Here is a 23914-nt window from a genome sequence, read left to right on the forward strand (position 1 = left end):
ATCCTTTAAACCAGAGATGAAGAGGAATTTCTTCAGCCAGAGGGTGGGGAATCTGTGGAACTCTTTGCCGCAGAAGGCTGTGGAGGCCAAATCACTGAGTGTCTTTAAGACCGAGATAGATATGTTCTTGATCAATAAGGAGATCAGGGGTTTTGGGTAGAAGGCAGGAGAATGGGGATGAAAAATATATCAGCCATGATTGAATGGCGGAGCAGACATGATGGGCCGAGTGGCCTAATTCTGCTCCTATGTCTTCGGGTCTTATGGTCTTCCACTCAGGCGGTTTCCCCGACGTGATCGCCTTTCCACCAGGCCTCACTCCCTCCCCTGTTACTCAATAGCCACTTCCCCACAGTTGTCCCTCTCAACACCTGAATGAGACCCTTGAGAGTTTCAGTAGTCCCTCACCTTCTCACTAAAATAGCAAGCCATCCAGACACTAATCTCTGACAGCCTGCCCTCCATAACCAGTGGCCTTGAGCTTTCATACAGCTCTTGCCCTCTGGCTTTACAGTGATGCCTAAGTGTTAGGGTTCATTCTCACTGTAGTCATGCTCCACACTGTGCAAGGGTCTTCAGATCTCATGAGGCTAGAAAACACCCCTTCTCCAAGTCCCCCGCTCTGCCCCAGCAGTCTGGCCTCTCATGGGGCCCCACCCAACAACCTCATAGTTGCCCTCAGTGCTGACTCTATGGATTCACCTGCTCCCATCCACTTTCCAGCTGTCACCCTGGAAGGACAATCCCTCAGCGGTTATAATCATCATGGGTCTTTTGGGGTAGGGATGATCCATTACCCAGTGGAGCTTGCATTATACAAGTTCCCCCGATAAGGTGGCGGGGGACCTTTAACTAAGTCAATGTGCCTTTATGTGATTGAGACGGTCAATCAGACACCGACTAGTGAACACCCAGTCGGGGACTACTGGAGCTGTACATAATAGTTAACGTGTTAAATAAAAATACATTTTATTTTTCTCTGCAACTTGGTGTGGACTCCTCTTGTTGCCCCTTCCAAAAAGGCCTCAGCTGTACTGGCCAGGATTTAATGTAGGCACCGGGGGCTTTTAGCCACTAGTTGGAGAACCGATACAAACCCCACACTATTCTGTGGGGGCGGCCCAACGAAATGAAGTGTCCATCAGGAACTTATCTGACCAGCGTCGGGCCTTCAATGGGACTTAGACAGCTGTTGTCGGCAATGCTCCAAGGTTTCCACCAGAGGTCGTCACTGAATGCCAAGAGGTTCTCTGCTCCCTAGAGGCAGATTCAATCGTGGCGATCAAATGGGAATTGGATCATCGTCTGGTTGCCACCGACTCGATGGGCCAAATGGCCTCAAACTGTGTTGTACTACTTGCTGAAACTATTTTCGAAGCAGAGAAAGAATCACTTCAAGTGAACGGAGGTCATTTTGGACTTGTGAAGGAATGATGGAGACAAATACTTCGTCACAGTCTTCACAGAGGAAGGTGAAAGAGGAGATGCAGAAAATTCATTCCTGGTGAGAAACATTCTAAAGAAAACCATTTTTAAGATTAATGGGATCAGAAATGGAGCAATCACCATGGCCAGAGGATACCCATTCCGGATACTAGCGGGGGTAGATAATGGACACAGCAATCATAATTTTCCAAACTTTCTGGAAGCAGGAAATGTGCTAAAGGGCTTGGAAGTTGCAAATTTATATTGCTGGTCGAGAAAGGGGAAGAGGATCAGCCTGGGAAATTATGAGCTATTTAGACTTCCTTCTTTATGTGTAACAATCTTAGAGGTGATTGTTGAAGCAGGCAATACATATTGTCAGGTGCCAAGGCCTCAGGCAGCCTTTGCTTGTAACATGCAGTAAGCGGTGTGGTAAATACCGGTGGCACTGACTATTATCAAAGGTCAGGTCTCCATAGTCCCAGATGACCATAGTCTGCTTTCCCCTTTGAGGGGGGAGAGCTGACTGGAGGGTGATTTAACCTGAGGATCACCACACCTCAGGCGAGGGGCAAGGTTGAGAAGGCGGAACCTTCATGGATAACTTCAGCCAGAACGGGAATTGAACCTGCGCTGCTGGCCTTGCTCTGCATCACGAACCAGCTGTCTAGCCAAGTGTACACAGGTGTGTGCTGAGCCCATTAAGATCTTAAAAGTTGTGTTACCGACCTGATGCCTTTCCGCTTTGTTGTAACCATTCATTGAGTCTATTGACAGACAGGGATATTTGAAGCATTTATTGAGGCAGAGACTCTAAAGGAAATTGGGGAAGTATCTGTAAAGCAAACATGTAAACATGGTTCCACTTCTGGGACAAGATAATTCTAGTGCCAGGAGTAGTAGACAGAATGGCCTCCTCATATGCTGCAATTTCTATGACTCAATGGAACGATAGGGATGAGTTTTCATTCCAAGGTCCCTATCAGCCCCCATCTGGAGGGAATGTGCACCATGAACATAAATAAGGCTGCGCCTGGATCCAGAGGCTGACTTTCAAGGAGGTGGCCAATTAGCTGCTCCCCTTCAGGAGCTCCATCTAATTGTTATTCTATTCTTTCATGGGTGGTGGGCATGACTGGCAGGGCCGTGGTGACAGACTATCAGCCCATGGCAGGAAATTGTGAACTTTCCTACATTCAGTCCCGCCTTTGCATCCGAATGAAAAATTGGTCCCTAACTTTGTTTAAAAAAGAACCCAAAATGCCAACTGTCCCTTGCCCGCAGTGACCTGCCGTGTGCATTCAGCTTTTTTCAGTTTTGTTTCAGGGTTCCAGTAATTGCAATGTTTTGCTTCTGATCAACAATCTCACTGGCAATATTTTACACCATTATTTGGGAAATGTCTGGACTGAGGAGATGAGCCTGTTACTGGTTCTAATTCTAAACCTATAAAACACTCATGCTGCATACTTATGGGCAAAGCATTTGTAACTTCTGCTCCTGCAGAAATGCACACCATCCAATTCTCCATTTAATAGCTTACATAAATCACATTTATACTACTGAATGATTGTTAAATTACATTATTAGCATTATTTCACTAATGTGGGGGTATAATAGCTAGCATTTAAGGAATATATATATATCCACTGCATGGCAACCTAAATAAAAATGTACTGAGGCATTACCAAGGGACTGCGCTATTAGTAATAATCAAGTTTTTATGCAACTGGGAACAGTTCAATTTTTACACCATCTGTATTTATTGGACTCTGCTGATTCTGTCTTTCTATTCTGGCACAATGAGTCCTGCATTTCCACGAAAATAATTAAGACCTCGGAATGCTTAATTATTTTTTTTTCACGGTGCCAGACAGATGCTGGCAGACAGTTCTTTACAATGAAGAGTTGAGGATGGATTGGATGGATTTTTGTTTATTGTTACGTGTACCGAGGTACAGTGAAAAGTATTTTTCTGCGAGCAGCTCAACAGATCATTAAGTACATGAAAAGAAAAGGAAATAAAAGAAAATACATAATAGGGCAAGACAAGCTTCCGTGCACCTCCCTGGGCTTTTCCTCCAGCCCCTCCTGGACGGCACTTCCTCGCTTCCCCGCCCCCTCCCCCCTCCTCTGATGAGGCTGCATGTTCCTCCATTTCCAGCACGTCATCCACTGCTGTGTCAGGTTGTGTAGGGCATAACAGACCACCACAAAGTGGGCAACCCTCCTGAGGTGTACTGCAGTGCACTACTGGACCGGTCGAGGCATTGGAACGACATTTTGAGCTGTCCAATGTACCGCTCAATGACAGCCCAAATGGCCATATGGCCTCGTTATATCAGGTTTCCGCTTGGGTCGCCGGCCTTCGTACTGGCGTATTCGCCAGGTCCTCAGCGGGTACCCCTTATCTCCCCCCCCCCCCCCCCCCCCCTCCCCCCCAGAGCCAACTGGCCATCCTGGGATATTCCAGGATAAGGCGATATAGAACAAAGACAAAGAACAAAGAAAAGTACAGCACAGGAACAGGTACTTCGGCCCTCCAAGCCTGTGCCGACCATGCTGCCCGTCTAAACTAAAATCTTCTACACTTCCGGGGTCCGTATCCCTCTATTCCCATCCTATTCATGTATTTGTCAAGATGCCCCTTAAACGTCACTATTGTCCCTGCTTCCACCACCTCCTCAGAATGCGAGTTCCAGGCACCCACTACCCTCTGTGTAAAACACTTGCCTCGTACATCTCCTCTAAACCTTTCCCCTCACACCTTAAACCAAGGCCCCCTAGTAATTGACCCCTCTACCCTGAGAAAAAGTCTCTGACCATCCGCCCTGTCTGTGCCCCTCATAATTTTGTAGACCTCTATCAAGTCACCGCTCAACCTCCATTGTTCCAGTGAAAACAAACCAAATTTATTCAACCTCTCCTCATAGCTAAAGCCCTCCACACCAGGCAACATCCTGGTAAATCTCTTCTGCACCCTCTCTAAAGCCTCCACATCCTTCTGGTAGTGTGGCGACCAGAATTGAACACTATACTCAAAGTGTGGCCTAACTAAGGTTCTATACAGCTGCAACATGACTTGCCAATTTTTACACTCAATGCCCCGGCCAATGAAGGCAAGCATGCCGTATGCCTTCTTGACTACCTTCTCCACCTGTGTTACTCCTTTCAGTGACCTGTGGACCTGTACACTTAGATCTCTCTGACTGTCAATACTCTTGAGGGTTCAAAATGCATTACCTCACATTTGTCCAGATTAAAATCCATCTGCCATCTCTCCGCCCAATTCTCCGAACGATCTAAATCCTGCTGTATCCTCTGACAGTCCTCATCACTATCCGCAATTCCACCAACCTTTGTGTCATCCGCAAACCCACTAATCAGACGAGTTACATTTTCCTCCAAATCATTTATATATACTACGAACAGCAAAGGTCCTAGCACTGATCCCTATGGAACACCACTAGTCACAGCCCTCCCATCAGAAAAGCACCCTTCTATTGCTACTCTTTACCTTCTATGACCTAACTATGTGTGTCATCTGGAGATCAGTAAGAAGTCTTACAACACCAGGTTAAAATCCAACATGTGTGTTTCAAACATTAGCTTTCGGAGCGCTGCTCCTTCCTCAGGTGACTGCTCCTATTTGGAGCAGCGCTCCAAAAGCTAGTGTTTGAAACAAACATGTTGAACTTTAACCTTGTGTTGTAAGACTTCTTACTGTCCTCACCCCAGTCCAACAGTTGAGGGCTGCAGTGTCGATGTCGACCACCAAGAGCGGGTAGCCTCCTTCTCCACATGGTGCCAAGTCCGCGAGGACATGGCACAGGTCACCGCCCCCTTGTTGAGGCGGAGCCCCTGTGGCACATGCTATCCGACATTTCTTTGAACGACCTGCGTCACCTTTACACTTTGGGCCATCCCAGGCCTCCCCTTTTGGGTCTGTCCCTGGCCTGATGGGCGGCCGGGTTCTCAGTGTGTGGGGCCCTGCACATGGGCTGCCGCCTCGAGTCTCTGTCAGCGCTGTCTTCCCTGTGTCTGGTCGGCATGAATACCACCGTCACCTCTCTAAATCCATTTGTAGATTAATAACTCTTAATAACTTACTTTCCCAGTTATATTAAGCTACCATGAATGTGATTCTTTCATCTATTGGTATAGATTGTAAATAGTTGGGGCCCCAGCACTGATCCCTGTGGCACTCTCATAGTCACAGCTTGTCCAGCTGAAAATGACACATTTATTGCTATTCTCTGCTTCTTGTTAGCTAACTAATCCTCTGTCCATGCCAATGTGATACCACTTGCACCATGAGCTCTCATTTTATTTGATACCTTTTCTGATGTGTTTTGGAATTTAAAGTGCACTGGAACTATAGGTTCCTCTGTATGTACCTTAGAACATAGAACATAGAACGATACAGCGCAGTACAGGCCCTTCGGCCCTCGATGTTGCACCGACATGGAAAAAAAACTAAAGGCCATCGAACCTACACTATGCCCTTATCATCCATATGCTTATCCAATAAACTTTTAAATGCCCTCAATGTTTGCGAGTTCACTACTGTTGCAGGTAGGGCATTCCACGGCCTCACCACTCTTTGCGTAAAAAACCCACCTCTGACCTCTGTCCTATATCTATTACCCCTCAATTTAAGGCTATGTCCCCTCGTGCTAGCCACCTCCATCCGCGGGAGAAGGCTCTCGCTGTCCACCCTATCTAACCCTCTGATCATTTTGTATGCCTCTATTAAGTCACCTCTTAATCTTCTTCTCTCTAACAAAAACAACCTCAAGTCCATCAGCCTTTCCTCATAAGATTTTCTCTCCATACCAGGCAACATCCTGGTAAATCTCCTCTGCACCCGTTCCAAAGCTTCCACGTCCTTCCTATAATGAGGCAACCAGAACTGTACGCAATACTCCAAATGCGGCCGTACTAGAGTTTTGTACAACTGCAACATGACCTCATGGCTCCGGAACTCAATCCCTCTATCAATAAAGGCCAACACACCATAGGCCTTCTTCACAACCCTATCAACCTGGGTGGCAACTTTCAGGGATCTATGTACATGGACACCGAGATCCCTCTGCTCATCCACACTACCAAGAATTTTACCATTAGCCAAATATTCCGCATTCCTGTTATTCTTTCCAAAGTGAATCACCTCACACTTCTCCACATTAAACTCCATTTGCCACCTCTCAGCCCAGCTCTGCAGCTTATCTATGTCCCTCTGTAACCTGCAACATCCTTCCGCACTGTCTACAACTCCACCGACTTTAGTGTCGTCTGCAAATTTACTCACCCATCCTTCTGCGCCCTCCTCTAGGTCATTTATAAAAATGACAAACAGCAACGGCCCCAGAACAGATCCTTGTGGTACGCCACTCGTAACTGAACTCCATTCTGAACATTTCCCATCAACTACCACTCTCTGTCTTCTTTCAACTAGCCAATTTCTGATCCACATCTCTAAATCACCCTCAATCCCCAGCCTCCGTATTTTCTGCAATAGCCGACCGTGGGGAACCTTATCAAACGCTTTACTGAAATCCATATACACCACATCAACTGCTCTACCCTCGTCTACCTGTTCAGTCACCTTCTCAAATAATTCAATAAGGTTTGTGAGGCATGACCTACCCTTCACAAAACCATGCTGACTATCCCTAATCATATTATTCCTATCTAGATGATTATAAATCGTATCTTTTATAATCCTCTCCAAGACTTTACCCACCACAGACGTTAGGCTCACCCGCCTATAGTTACCGGGGTTATCTCTACTCCCCTTCTTGAACAAAGGGACCACATTTGCTATCCTCCAGTCCTCTGGCACTATTCCTGTAGCCAATGATGACCTAAAAATCAAAGCCAAAGGCTCAGCAATCTCTTCCCTGGCTTCCCAGAGAATCCTAGGATAAATCTCATCAGGCCCCGGGGACTTATCTATTTTCACCTTGTCCAGAATTGCCAACAATTCTTCCCTACGCACCTCAATGCCATCTATTCTAATAGCCTGGGTCTCAGCATTCTCCTCCACAATATTATCTTTTTCCTGAGTGAATACTGACGAAAAGTATTCATTTAGTATCTCGCTTATCTCCTCAGCCTCCACACACAACTTCCCACCACTGTCCTTGACTGGCCCTACTCTTATCCTAGTCATTCTTTTATTCCTGACATACCTGTAGAAAGCTTTTGGGTTTTCCTTGATCCTACCTGCCAAAGACTTCTCATGTCCCCTCCTTGTTCGTCTTAGCTCTCTCTTTAGATCCTTCCTCGCTTCCTTGTAACTATCAAGCGTCCCAACTGAAACTTCACGCCTCATCTTCACATAGGCCTCCTTCTTCCTCTTAACAAGAGATTCCACTTCTTTGGTAAACCACGGTTCCCTCGCTCGACCCCTTCCTCCCTGCCTGACTGGTACGTACTTATCAAGAACATGCAATAGCTGTTCCTTGAACAAGCTCCACATATCCAGTGTGCCCAACCCTTGCAGCCTACTTCTCCAACCTACACATCCTAAGTCATGTCTAATGGCATCATAATTGCCCTTCCCCCAGCTATAACTCTTGCCCTGCGGGGTATACTTATCCCTTTCCATCACTAACGTAAAGGTCACCGAATTGTGGTCACTGTTTCCAAAGTGCTCACCTACCTCCAGATCTAACACCTGGCCTGGTTCATTACCCAAAACCAAATCCAATGTGGCCTCGCCTCTTGTTGGCCTGTCAACATATTGTGTCAGGAAACCCTCCTGCACACATTGTACAAAGAACGACCCATCTAATGTACTCGAACTATATCTTTTCCAGTCAATATTTGGAAAGTTAAAGTCTCCCATAACAACTACCCTGTTACTTTCGCTCTTTTCCAGAATCATCTTCGCCATCCTTTCCTCTACATCCCTAGAACTATTAGGTGGCCTATAGAAAACTCCCAACAGGGTGACCTCTCCTTTCCTGTTTCTAACCTCAGCCCATACTACCTCGGAAGAATCTAGCATCCTTTCCGTCACCGTAATACTGTCCTTGACTAGCAGCGCCACACCTCCCCCTCTTTTGCCCCCTTTTCTGAGCTTACTAAAACACCTAAACCCCGGAACCTGCAACAACCATTCCTGTCCCTGCTCTATCCATGTCTCTGAAATGGCCACAACATCGAAGTCCCAGGTACCAACCCATGCTGCCAGTTCCCCTACCTTATTTCGTATACTCCTGGCATTGAAGTAGACACACTTCAAACCACCTACCTGAACACTGGCACCCTCCTGCTTGTTACTTCCTCAACCACCTTGCTTGTTACTTCCTCAAAGAACACTATTGAATTAGTCAAACATGATTTTCTCAGTCGGAGGGGGTTCTATCACGCTACTGACTTTGTGCCTCATAAATGGGGGACAGGCTTTGGGGAGTCAGAAGGTGAGCTACCCACTTCGGAGTTCTCTCCACACTGACCTGCTTTTGCAGCCGCATCATGTATATGGCTGGTCAAGTTCAGTTTCTTGTAAATGATAATTCCCAGGATGTTAATAGTGGGTTGGTTGGTTGGGGGGGGGGGGGGGGGGGGGGGGGCTGAGCCGCTAGTTCTGGAGCACAGGTCTTCAGTAATATTGTCAGGGCCCATAGCTGTTGTAGTATCCAGTGTCTTCAGCCATTTCTTGATATCACGTGGAATCAATCTAATTGACACTGATGATTGGCACCTGTGATGTTGAGGATCTCAAGGGGAAGCCTAGAGATCAGCCACTCAATTGTTCTGGCTGAAGATAGTTACCTTTCCTTTTGGACTAATGTGCTGGACTCTCCCATTATCGAGGATGGGGATATTAGTCAACATTAGGCCTCACGGTAGCATGGTGGTTAGCATCAATGCTTCACAGCTCCAGGGTCCCAGGTTCGATTCCCGGCTGGGTCACTGTCTGTGTGGAGTCTGCATGTCCTCCCCGTGTGTGCGTGGGTTTCCTCCGGGTGCTCCGGTTTCCTCCCACAGTCCAAAGATGTGCGGGTTAGGTGGATTGGCCATGCTAAATTGCCCGTAGTGTAAGGTTAATGGGGGGATTGTTGGGTTACGGGTATACGGGTTACGTGGGTTTAAGTAGGGTGATCATTGCTCGGCACAACATCGAGGGCCGAAGGGCCTGTTCTGTGCTGTACTGTTCTATGTTCTATGTTCTATCATCCTCCTGTAAGTTGTTTAATTGTCCACCACCATTCATGACTGGTGTTAAACCTAATCTGTTGGCTGTGGGATCACATAGCTCTGTCTGTTACTTGCTGCTTCCATTGTTTGGCCTGCAAGTAGGCCTTGTGATGATATGCATAAACAACCAGCAGGTGGCAGTAGAGAACAACCATGTGACACTGTTACCTCAGGGAGTCTGGAGATCGTCGTCATTGCGGATGGTGGCATTTGTAGTAGCTCGTAGATAATTTAATAATAGTAATATTGTAGATGGTAGATTTTGATAGTTTTCTTATTGTTATATGACCCACGTAATTGTTTAACAATAAACATTTAACTAGTCACGAACTAGACATTCTCTAGTGCACTAATTCCGGCCGGCCAAGCAACAGAACGTAACAGTCCTGTGCTGTAGCTTCACTGAGTTGACAAGTTAGGTGTTGTTCCTGGCATGCCCTCCTACATTGTTTGTTCAAGCAGGATTGATTCCTTGGCTTGATTGTAATGATAGAGTGGGGGCAATGCCAAGCCATGAGGTAACAGATTGTGGTTGCATACAGCTGTGCTGCTGCTGATAGCCCAAGACATCTCACACAGTTTTGAGTTTCTCAATCTATTCTGAATCTATTCCATTTAGCGCAGCAGTAGTGCCACACCACATAGTAACGGTGACACTTTACTGTGCATATTCCTGTATTACTTTGCATGTCTTATGGGAACAAAAACTAGGCAAACCCTTAGATGCATTATTGGGGGAGTGTAGCACTGTCAGGGTTCTCATCTTTCAAATGAGACATTAAACCAAGGCCACATCACCCCTTTTGGGAGGATGTAAAGATGTAAAGGATGCCATGACACTATTTCCAATATGGACCAGGTTTATCCTGGCCAGCATCACTGAATCAGAACATTGGTTATCTGATCATCTGTCGGAGCATTGTCCTTTATGTCTGCACATTGGCAGTCCTGCTTCACAAAACAGTGACTACAGTTCAAAAAATGCTTCATTATCTGGAAAAGTGCTTGGGGACATCCTGAGGTTTGAAAGGTATAATGCAAACGCTAGTGTTTTTGTTTTTCTGCATCACAACTGGAGACCATTTCCCCAACACCCAAGAGGTCTTGTTGCCTCTTTGCAAACACTGTGTGGACAACCCCAGGTAAAATGGCTTTTTCACCTTGCTCAGCCACTTCCGCAAAATCATTAGGCACTGCATAGATGGATTATAGATGCATTGAATCTATGTTTCGGGGGGGTGTGCGATGGAGCTCATCCTGTTGAACATTCCACCAACATCACGTTTGTTGGACCGGTGCATTCTTTCTATTTTGCTAACGAGAAGCCAAGGCAGCCATGCCCAAAATTCGAAAAGGTGACCTCTCGCGTAACTTTTAAACTCTTTGTTTGAAGTTATCAGCACTGTCACCAGTGCTATCAGTCTTCACATGAGGTTGCCCCCTCCATGAAGCCCTCATGTTTTTAACCTGCAGGAACCTCTACGCAGCAGATGAGAGTGATCCACATTGAGTTTGGAGGAATTGACCCAATTCTGCAGGAACTATCTCATCCCCTCACTCCCTCAATGGGGCAACTGCAATAAATGTAATAATTCCTTCGCTGCAATGCAATTGCTTCACCGCATGTTCAATATTTCTCTGACCGTGGGCGTGCATCCCATTTGAAGTGGTAGTAGGATTCCACTAACTATTATGTGTTAAATCTTTTCTTGCCAATTTTCAACATTCCACCTCAGGGAGACTCTCAGCCCTGCAAAGGTTCACCCCCCTGTTGCTTAACCCACAGAAAACTTGGAAAAGCAGCAAGAAAATTCCTGTCTCCTGACCTGTGCTAACAACTGGACAGAACTGTCAAAAATATAACCAGAGAGCTGATCGAGCAAAGTTTACCTCACACCACAAAGTCTCAGTGTTTAAGATCCAGCAGTTGTCAGCAGTCAGACCTGTTCAGTACTATGTCAGAAGAATGACATTCAATGGGGTAAGGCAGAAATTCATGTTTAAAAACCCCTACCCAAAATGCCGTGATTTAGTGAGCAGCATTTCAGTTAATGTAAAGTCCTTTGCGGTCTCCTGAAGTGCGAAATATGCCATACAAAAGCAGGTTTATTCTTATTTTCATATCAGAGCCTCTCCTATACAGCCACGATGGACGAGAACGGCCGTGTTTCGAGGGCGAGCAGCAGCATAGCAAGTTGGATGCATTGTGCCAGAAAGTGAGATGACGTGATCATCTCCACGGGTGCCTTGCATGCTCAGTGTTTAATATCAGCTGTGACAGAGGGCAGAGCCTTCTGGTCTTAGAAGGTTTGGGACAATTTATGGGTCCCAGCCCCTGATGGTGTCTGTGTTCCGCCCTCCTGTACAATCTTAAAGAAGGTTGCCTCTGTGTTGGCCAACCCAATTACTGGAGATAGTAGACAGATTTCAGAGGCTGGAGGCCCACTCAGAGAAGGCCTGAAGACACGGATGGTCAGAAGCCCCCATCAGGAGTACTGTGGGAGACAGAAAGGGTGCCTAAAGATGGAGATACTCTCTTTTTTATTTGCAATAACCCCCACAAAGCCCACGGGGATGAGGCGATTGATCTCCCTGCGGGACTCATTAAATCCCACCAATAAAAGTCAGCCAGAAAGGGAACCAGGCAAGTTTGGATATTCCAACTGGGACTAGATGTACTTCCCGCCGCTTTGTGGCTTTGCTTTGGCTTGTTGAATAAACCTTTCTGTTTGAATCCTTCTCGGCACTCCTGTGATTGTAATGCTGAAAATGGAACCCCAGGCGGAAATTCTGGACTACCAGACCACGGCTGAATCTCACTACAAAGGAGCAAGGTCAGAACAGATTGTAAAATGCCGCTCTTCGGGAGGCCTAATGCTGTTGACGCAAGTGTAGAAGACTGTGCCCAGTTCGCTGAGCAAACGTGTTACATTTTATGGGGGATGACCACCAGAAGGTGATTCTCCTGACCACCTGTGGGGCCCCTACCTTTAGCATCATCAAAAGCCTGACCTACCCTGTGGCCCCAGATTCCAAAACATTTGATGAACTGGTGGAACTCGAGGAAGTCCATTATGACCGTAGTCCATGGTAATTGTCCAAAGGTGCAGATTCAATACAGCCGTAAAAACCCCAAGGAAGTCAGTCGCTGGATCTTTGGTGCACTTAGTAAGCTGGCCGAGCACAGCGATTATTGTCCATCCCTCCTGGAGATGCTGAGTGACCGCCTTGTGTGCAGAATCAACAATACGACGACCAAGTTGGTGGCTGAACCATCTTTGGACCTGAAAAGGGCCCAGAGCTATTTCTCTCATGTGAAAATGCAGAGAAAGAAGTTCAGGAGCTCCAGGGCTCACTAGAGATGGAGGTGGATAGCGTTGGACACCCCCCATTCAGGTGAACAATGTCCCCTAACAGGAGAGCCTCTGGGGCCCAGGGCCTTTACTGTCGGGACCAGACCCGTTGGCCCAAGGCCTCTACAGTCCGGCGAGACATCTCCCCTGATCCCCAGGAAGAGGACTCACAGTGGCGCTGCACCTGTGGTCAGACGATGCATGGGGACCAGGAATGGCAGATCCACCAACAAGGGCACCGCCCTCGTCAGGGGACATGCCCACCTGGAGCCAGGGATTTACATCTGGTGCAGCCTGACGAGGACGAGTGCATGCAGCTAAACTGCATCGCTGCACCAAGGCTAGCCCCTGTCAAAGTCACCGTCCAGGTTCATGGTCACCTACTCATAATGGAAATCGACATGGGTGCTGTTGTCTCAATGATAAAATGGCTGGCGTACCTTAAAGTCTGGACAGGAATCCAACACCTGGATCTGAGAGACACTGAGGCAAATTTGGCAACGTGCATGGGAGAACCGTTGACTATCCTGGGCATGATATTGGCTCTAGTTGTCTATGGGCAGCAGTCCATCCATTTGCCATTGATAGTGGTACGAGGACCTGGCCCCAGTCGGTTGGGTTGCGACTCCTGGCAGAGGCTCCACCTGGACTTTCGGCAGATTTTCAAGATGGGCACAGTGGGGTTATACAAAGTCCGAGGGAAATACTTGGTTTTCCAGGATGTGCTGAAAAAGATAAAGGATGCCGTGGCCAAAATCTACTGGACCCAAAAGCTCAACCGCAGTATTTTAGGACCCATCCAGTTCCCTGCGCCTTATTGCCGAAGGTGGATAACGAACTCAACCAGGTGGAAAGTCTGGGAATTACTCGTTCTGTTCAATTCACGAAGTGGGTAGTTCCTGTCGCCCCAGTGCTGAAATTGGATAAAACCACCCACCTGGGTGATGATTACAAGTTAACGGTCAACAAGGCCTCTGGGTGGGGCAGCGTGGTGGCGCAGTGGATTAGCACTACACCCATCCAGTCCACTCTTGGTCACATGTGATGCCTTCCTATATGGCATTGGGGAGGTGTTGTCCCACCAAAAGGACAACGGGACAGAGAGGCCAATAGCCTGCGCATCGAGGACTAGGGCTGACGTAGATACGCTCAGATGGATGTGGAAGAGCTGGCCACCACCTTCGTGGTCAAGAAGTTCGACCAATACGTTTATAGGTGGCGCTTTACAATCACAACAGACCACAAGCTGTTGCTCAAGCTTGTTCAAGCAAGACAGGGCAATTCCTCCGATATCGTCGGCCCGGATACAGTATTGGGCACTACCATTGGCGGCATACGAATATATGTTTGAGTTACACCCGGAAGCGCAAATCACACACGCGGAAGCTTTGAACCAACTCCCATTGCCGACACGACCCTATCACCCCCGTCTCCACCAGTGGCAGACAAAGTCACACTGACCTATAATTTTATGGACACCTTGCTTGTCTGAGCCTCGTAGTATCGTGAGTGGACGCAAAAGGACCTGAACTTAGCAAAGTTGCTCCACATTATCCTGCATGGGGGCAATGGGGAAGACTGCCGGTGTAGCTACAGGTTTTCCGGACTAAGCAGCAACAGCGTGGCGCGAAGGACATCATTCTCCTGTGGCGAGCCTGTGTACTCATCCCAAGACAAGGCAGCAAAGCCATATTGCAGGACCTGCACAAAGGACACGATGGAGTTTCCAAGATGAAGATGCTCGCTGGGAGATACGCATAGTGCCAGGACTTGGTGGTACATTGAGTGGTTGATACAGCAATGCTCCACATACCAGGAGCATCAAAAGCTCCCACCAGAAGCTCCTCTTCACCCCTGGGAGTGGCCAGGCCGACACTGGGTACGGTTACATGCAGACTTCGCCGGATCTTTTGAAGGCTAGATGTTCCTGCTAATAGAGGACGCCCACTCTAAATGGCTGGACGTCTGTCGGAATGCGGTCCACCACTTTGAGAGCAATCATCGAGAAGTTGTGTCTGTTGTTCAGTACCCATGGCATCCTGGAGGTGCTGGTTACAGATAATGGCACCCCTTTTACTAGCGAGGAATTCTCACACTTCATGAAGTCGAGCAAGGTAAAACACATTCGGACCACCACATACCACTCCCCAGAAATGACAGGGCATGTTTAAGCAACAGTTTGACCAAAGAGTGGGCACTGATAGCACCGCCCAGATAATCAGCGCGGAAGCGACGCCCCCCTCGACCAGGCCCAGGAATTGCTTGAAGCACCACCAGGGCCAAAGCTAAGGAGGCCTCCTTCAACCTCTCCGACAGAGGGGCTTGCAGACTTCGAGAGGGAGGAATGTAACAACCCCCACAAGACCCATGGGTCACCGGATTAATCTGCCCTTGGGGCTCATGGAATTATAGCTCCCCTCTTCTGTTCCTCCACACTTCCTGACCATTTTCCATTTTTCTGCCCACCTGTCTAGTCCATTGATATCTTCCCACAGTTCACTACTTTCTCCTACAGCCACACGGCCAATTTCTGCGTCATCTGCAAATGTCTTAATCATGCCCCCTACATTCGGGTCCAAATCGCTTGCATATTCCACAAAAATTAAGGGATTGATTAATGAGCACAAGGAACCCCACTGGAATCAGCCTTTTAACCACAAGCCCCCTATTGAGCACAAGGAACCCCACTGGAATCAGCCTTTTAACTCAGCTGCCATTACTCTATCCTTCCTGCCTCTGAGCCAATTTTGGATTTATCTTGTTACTTTAGCTTCGATATCATGAATTTTTACTTTCCTGACCATTTTGTCATGTGGGACCTTATCAAAAGCCTTGCTCAAATCCATATATATTACATCAAATAAACTCCCCTCATCGATCCTCCTTATTACCGCTTCATGTTAGCACTGTTGCTTCACAGTGCTAGGGTCCCAGGTTCGATTCCTGCTTGGATCACTGTCTGTGTGGAGTCTGCACGTTCTCCCCATGTCTGCGTGGGTTTCCTTTGGGTGCTCCGGTTTCTTCCCACAGTCCAAAGATGTGCAGGTTAGGTGGATTGGCCTATGGTTAATGCTAAATTGCCCTTAGGTTAGATGGGGTTGCTGGGTTACGGGGATAGGGTGGAGGTGTGGGCTTAAGTAGGGTGCTCTTTCCAGGAGCCAGCGCAGACTCGATGGGCCGAATGGCCTCCTTCTGCACTGTAAATTCTATAATGTTTGTCAGACATGACCGTCCCTTAACAAATGATATCTAATGGGCGAGATTCTCCCAAAACGGGAGAAATCGTAAAGCTGCCGTAAAACCCGGGCGGGTTTTACGGCAGCGCGCCCCTTCCCGACCGGGGACCGATTCTGGTCCCCGGTCGGGACTAGCAGCCCGACGCCGTAGGCTCCGGCAAGACGGGCTTAACGAATATCGTTAAACCCGCTTGCCGGAGTTAGCGCCGGCTGACGCGTCATATGACGTCAGCCGCGCATGCGCAGTTTGGAAGACTCAAACCCGCGCATGCGCGGGTGACGTCATCGCGTTTTTGCGCGTAACCCGCGCATGCGCGGGCCGGGTTGCCCCTCAGCCGCCCCGTGAATGGATACTGCGGGGCGGCGGAAGGACAAGTAGTGCGCGGGCATCGGGCCCGCTGCCCGCGATCGGTGCCCACCGATCGCGGGCCCATGGCACCCTTGGCACGGCCGTGGTACGGCCGTGCCAATCGGTGCCATGGTTATTAATAGCGAGTTTGTGACGCCGTTTTTACGAACGGCAAGACCAGGTGTGTTTGCCGTTCGTAAAAACGGCGGAAAGGGCTGGGACTTCGGCCCATCTAACAGCTGAGAATCGCTGCCGGCCGTAAAAAAACGGCGGCAGCGATTCGGGTCGGGACTTCGGCGGGGGGGCGGGAGAATAGCGGGAGGGCGGCAAAAATGTCAGGAAGGCCCTCCCGCTATTCTCCCACCCGTCGTGGGGGGCGGAGAATTTCGCCCAATATCTTTCATTAATCTGAATCATTCTAAATGGAGATTTATCCTGGCTCCCACAACTTTTTCCAGATCTGTTGTTTAACACTGACTTGAAATGAAAGTTATTAATAGTCCAGGATTTGGAGTTGACCGCATCTCAATCAATTACCTTTTTGGAGTAAGATTTATTATAGAATATTTGTCCAACATCAGAAGAACATTCAGACATGACTCAAGAAAGTCAGTGAAACAAAAACAAAAGAAAATCAAAATATCTTCATTGCTTAAAGTTAAAAATTAAGAGAATATAAATTGTTAAAACATTTTGTTTAAATGTGTCAGTGCTGACTCAGTCGTCTCTGGAAAAACTGGTAATTATGTGATTTTCTCACCTAGAGTGTGTTATAAAATGTTCTCTGAATGTATATGGCTTCTTTGCTACCATGAGAAAAGTAGCAGTTTTTTTCGAGACTGCAAATATGCAAAGCCTTGCAGTTATTACAGTCTTTCATTACATTTTGGTGACTTTTACTAGGTGCCAGCAAAGCACTGTGTGGTAGTCACCACTGTTGTATTTCTCACACACGAGATGTAATACGGTAAGGCTCCTGTACTACAGGTACGGGGGTAGATCCCTGCCTGCTGGCTCCGCCCAGTAGGCGGAGTATAAATGTGTGTGCACACCATGCTGCGGCCATTTCGGCAGCAGCTGCAGGAGGCTACACATCTCTGCGTAATAAAGCCTCGATCACTCTCTACTCTCATCTCATCATAATTGATAGTGCATCACACTGATAGTCCTAGACATCTGATCCAAGATGGCGCTGGAGCGTGGAGACTCTCTGCAAGCTCTCCTCTACAGATCGTCTTCCTACATCTTTTATAATGGTTCTTCCCTTTTAAATCCTAATTATGAGACCAATAAAACAGTAACCATGTTCTTTTGCATTTACTTACAGTTCTGGAGATTCTTCAACTCCCAAGGACCGACCCACATGACTTGGCCCAACATGACCCAGTATGACTTGACCAATGACCCGAATCTGACCTGGAAACGGAAGAGGCTCAATGATTAGGCCCGACCTGGCCTGAAGCAAGACCCGGCATCCGAAGCACCCGACCTGGCATCCATCCAGGTGACCTGGTCCAACCCGACACGGAGATAAACCGCCCAGCATCCCATATGGCTGCATCACAGCCTGGTATGGCAACTGCTCAGCCCAAGACCGTAAGAAACTACAGAGAGTCATGAACACAGCCCAGTCCATCACGCGAACCTACCTCCCATCCTTTGACTCTGTTTACATCTCCCGCTACCTTGGGAAAGCAGGCAGCAAAATCAAAGACCCCTTCCACCCGGCTTGCTCACTCTTCCAACTTCTTCCATCGGGCATAAGAACATAAGAACTAGGAGCAGGATTAGGCCATCTGACCTCGAGCCTGCTCCGCCATTCAATGAGATCATGGCTGATCTTTTGTGGACTCAGATCCACTTTCCGGCCCGAACACCATAACCCTTAATCCCTTTATTCTTCAAAAAACTATCTATCTTTATCTTAAAAACATTTAATGAAGGAGCCTCAACTGCTTCACTAGGCAAGGAATTCCATAGATTCACAACCCTTTGGGTGAAGAAGTTCCTCCTAAACTCAGTCCTAAATCTACTTCCCCTTATTTTGAGGCTATGTCCCCTAGTTCTGCTTTCACCCGCCAGTGGAAACAACCTCCCCGCATCTATCCTATCTATTCCCTTCATAATTTTAAATGTTTCTATAAGATCCCCCTTCATCCTTCTAAATTCCAACGAGTACAGTCCCAGTCTACTCAACCTCTCCTCAGAATCCAAGCCCTTCAGCTCTGGGATTAACCTAGTGAATCTCCTCTGCACACCCTCTAATGTCAGTACATCCTTTCTCAGATAAGGAGACCAAAACTGAACACAATACTCCAGGTGTGGCCTCACTAACACCTCATACAATTGCAGCATAACCTCCCTAGTCCTAAACTCCATCCCTCTAGCAATGAAGGACAAAATTCCATTTGCCTTATTAATCACCTGTTGCACCTGTAAACCAACCTTCTGTGACTCATGCACTAGCACACCCAAGTCTCTCTGTACAGCAGCATGTTGTAATATTTTGCCATTTAAATAATAATCCTGTTTTCTGTTATTCCTACCAAAATGGATAACCTCACATTTGTCAACATTGTATTCCATCTGCCAGACCCTAGCCCATTCACTTAACCTATCCAAATCCCTCTGCAGACTTCCAGTATCCTCTGCACTTTTTGCTTTACCACTCATCTTAGTGTCGTCTGCAAACTTGGCACATTGCCCTTGGTTCCCAACTCAAAATCATCTATGTAAATTGTGAACAATTGTGGGCCCAACACCCATTAATCCCCACTCTTTGCTTTCTATTAATTAACCAATCCTCTATCCATGCTACTACTTTACCCTTAATGCCATGCATCTTTATCTTATGCAGCAACCTTTTGTGTGGCACCTTGTCAAAGGCTTTCTGGAAATCCAGATATACCACATCCATTGGCTCCCCGTTATCTGCCGCACTGGTAATGTCCTCAAAGAATTCCACTATATTAGTTACGCTATTTCTTTCTTGATGATAGATTCCAGCATCTTCCCTACTACCGAAGTTAAGCTCACTAGCCTATAATTACCCGCTTTCTGCCTACCTCCTTTTTTAAACAGTGGTGTCACGTTTGCTAATTTCCAATCCGCCGGGACCACTCCAGAGTCTCGTGAATTTTGGTAAATCATCACTAGTGCATTTGCAATTTTCCTAACCATCTCTTTTAGCACTCTGGGATGCATTCCATCAGGGCCAGGAGACTTGTCTACCTTTAGCCCCATTAGCTTGCCCATCAATACCTCCTTAGTAATAGCAATCATCTCAAGGTCCTCACCTGTCATAGCCTCATTTCCATCAGTCATTGGCATGTTATTTGTGTCTTCCACTGTGAAGACCGACCCAAAAGATACAAAAGTCTGAGAACACGTACTAACTAACAGGTTCAAAAATAGTTTCTTCCCCGCTGTTACCAGTGTCCTGAATGGGCCTCTTATTGATTCAACTGTTTCTATGATTCTTCTCCACAGTTATAGCACCATATTCCATATGCACCTGGTGTCTTATGTTTATATATTTACATTGTGTATTCATGTCCTATGTATTCATGTAAGAAGCGATCTGCCTGGACTATGCACAGAACAATACTTTTCACTGTACCTCGCTACATGTGACAATGAATAAATCAAATTAAATCAAACATTTTCGACATTCAGCATTTGCTTTGACGAAATGTGGAACAATAGGCTGCGTCCTTACTTATAATTTACTGGGACAACTTAAAATGATCCTTCTGAAGGATAAATATTGAAACGTGCAATGTCATGGCCATTTTCTATTTGCAAGAATTATTCAGAGTATTTTAATGCCTATACATTAATGAATGATATTCTTGTTTGCCCATTGGTTGAATTAATGATGCAGATTTCCTTGGCTAATATGGGAGCAGTGTCTACATTGCGAGTAGATATTAAGCATGCCTTTTCATCAGTTATTCAAACACAGTTATTCAATGTTATGGGCAATATCAAGCATTCCAACAGTGTGGGACACCACCACAAGATATTAACCCAGAGCTCTTTGGACTCTTCAATTCCCTGGAACAAAAATAAATGTTAGCCACTTTCCCAAACAGGCAGTGACCCTTTAAAGACCTTCTTAAAAATAAAACGCAGGGCAGAATCTTATCAGTAGTTGGTAGTGTCGGGCTCAGACTGAAAACTGGCGTGTAGCTCTCTAGTTGCACAGACCAGTTTTTTTCTCAGACCAGTTGAGCCTCTTTAAAGAAAAAAATTGAGTGGGTGGGGTTTACGCCGTCATTGTGACAGGGTGGGGCGCAATAGAGCTGGCATCCGCCTCCACAGAGACTCGGGTGCCATCTTTAAAGGGCGCCCCGATCAAAACTGATACTGAATGGCACCCAGCCTGTATCTTGGAGGTAGCAGGAGTTTCCCCCTCACCCCCAGGACAATCATCGGGGTTCCCCACACCAACCCGCCTCACATCACTGCTGAAGTATCGTCATCTTTCCCTCCTGTGGTGTTCTTTGTGCTGCTTATTTAGGATGGTTGGCGTAGTGTTCCACATAGACCACAGTGTAGCTTTTACTGAAACAAAGCTATGATTTTATTCACACTACTAAACTGGGTTTCGACACTTAGTCCTTTAGATTATACAGAATTGGTCAATGACATCTATCTACACTCGTCTACTGCTCATCTCACTACTGGTATAAATTATATTCTAACCTTCTCACACTAACTCCTCTTATGACCTTCACCAGCTGTCTCTTGCTCACACTCCTCCCTAAGGTCTAGCATCACTGCTTTACATAGTTGTATCTGCAGTGCCCTCTAGTGGTTGCTCATTATACAACATTAACCCTTGTAATGCTGATAGTTATGATAATACCACATCCGCCTTCTTTGTAAAAGAAAATATTATTACAGTGGTTGTGATATTTTCTATAATCCTGGCCTTATATTAATAATTAATAATATATTCTTTATTAGTGTCACAAGTAGGCTTACATTAACATTGCAATGAAGTTTCTGTGAAAATCCCCCTAGTCGCCACAATCGAATTTAGAATGTCCAATTCACCTAACAGCACGTTTTTCGGAACTTGTGGGAGGAAACCGGAGCACCCGGAGGAAGCCCACGCAGACACGGGGAGAACATGCAGACTCCTCACAGATAGGGATCCAAGCGGGAATCGAACCTGGGAGCCTGGCGCTGTGAAGCAACAGTGCTACCGTGCCGCTGTCTAAATAACTAGTAACTTTCACTATCTTATTATCATACAATACAGTATTTTGTAATGACAGTCACATCACTTAGATGAGTATAGCTGAATTTACAATCACAAGTTCAGTCTCTCTGGAGGTCGTTGTCTTCTGGTAGAATGTCTCAGTGGAATGTTCAAGGTGTTGGATTGCTCTGTCCCATCTGCTCGCTGTGACTGTGCTAAACGTGGATTTGGAAAAGCAATGAAATGAATGAAAATTGCTTATTGCCACAAGTAGACTTCAAGCTGATGTATCTGACAAATTGGACATTCTTGAACATGCTGATCGATCTATCTGTTTATTCCCAGCCAACACACCAATTGTCTGGCTCGCCTACAACATTTTTTGATGCCTTGATGAAACCTCGTGAATCTTTAGCAGAATCCCTAATCGTAAACTGGCAGGTATCACTATCCTGTCTCTCTTGAGCAGGACACCATCAATTATAGTCAGATCATCTCTTATATCTCAAAAGGGTGATTTGCAGGAGTCTATTCCTTGAAAGAATCAGTGATTAGATTAGAATAGCATTGGAGATTGAAGAAGCATTCCAGAAGCTACAACATAGAAAAAATCTACATAAAGACTGATCAGAAGATGGAAGATCCCAAGAAGCCTGACCACTTCAAGACATGTGGTAATCTATGCCAGAACTGGGCTTTCTTGAAGCAACAGTTTGAAGTCTTTATATCTGCCTCTGCGCTAGAAAATGCATCAGATCCACGGAAAATGGCATTCCGACTAAATTTGGATGGACCTCAAGCATTGGAGCTGTTCAATTCATTTGAATTCAGTGCAGATGAGGACAAAAATAAATACAACATGATGCTCCAAAAGTTTGACACACACGGTAAGAAACAGGTGAATGAGACCTATGGTCGCTACATGTTTTGCAAAAAGGCTGTACTTAGGGAAGAGTCAGTGGATTCCTTTATCACAGATTACAATGGTACCTGGTACCATGTGATGCTCTTTATGATGCTTATTTAGGCTGGTTGGCATAGTGTTCCACAAAGATCACAGTATAGCTTCTACTTAAATAAAGCTATGATTTTATTTACACTACTAAAACTTAGTTATTTTGTTCTGCCAGCAATGGGGTGAGTTCCCGACGGCGCGGTTCACTTCTGGTCTCAGCCAGCCGGAACCCAGCCTGGCGGCTGTGGGCTGTGTCCAACGCCACCACAGGCGGCAGGAGCTGTGCTGCCAACTGAGGGGGGCTTCCATGAGGGCTGGGAGGACTGGTGGGTGGTCAGGGGGTAGCCAGGGGAAGGCCATGGGGGGGGGCACTATCTGGCAGGTTGGGTCCGCACATGGCTCGCGCCATGTTGTACAGCGTGACCACTGCACGTCATGGCCGTGCGTATGCGCGGCCACGGACCCAGCTATTCTCGGGCCATTTATTTCGTGGAGGCTGGGAGTTTCGCGCGGCATGGCTGCTTGCCCCCCACCGGTCGCAAGATCGGTGAGGGGGCAGCACCTATTGTTTCCACGTAAAATGCCACAGATCCTCCGCACTTAGCCTCAGAATCGGAGAATCTGGCCCCATGAGTGAGCAGTGTTCATGCCACATTCTGCAATAAGCTCTCTGGGAATACCATTATCTGCGTCACACTGCGTCACAACATCAGCTCTGGGGCACAAGCTCCAGTAAACTTTGGCATGCAAATCTTAACATTTTACTAGTTATTATGTTAACAGTGAGGATTAAGCTCCTTCAGGCAAAGCAAGCTTTGTCTAGCGTTCAAGTGTTAATGAGGGTCAGGTGATTAGGAAAAAAATATGTGCTCAAGTGCCTTGTAGCGTTTATTGAACAGACAAAGTACATTTTTTCCCATTTGGTGGACATTTGTTGCCTTAGGTTGTTTCTTGAATCAGCAATGATTCATTTTATGATAGGTTTGAATAATTGAGCATAAATAAGAGAGAGGCATCTCTGATACCATGGTTTAACCGGGAGATTCACTCCCTACTGAAGGACAGGTCTGAGGCGTTCAAGACAGGCAACCCTGACCTAGACAAGAAATCTAGGCACGAATTCAGCAAAGCCATTAGGGACAAGAGACAATACCAGACTAAGCTAGAGTCACAGAC

Source organism: Scyliorhinus canicula, chromosome 3 (assembly GCF_902713615.1).
Source record: "Scyliorhinus canicula chromosome 3, sScyCan1.1, whole genome shotgun sequence".
Taxonomy (NCBI): Eukaryota; Metazoa; Chordata; class Chondrichthyes; order Carcharhiniformes; family Scyliorhinidae; genus Scyliorhinus; species Scyliorhinus canicula.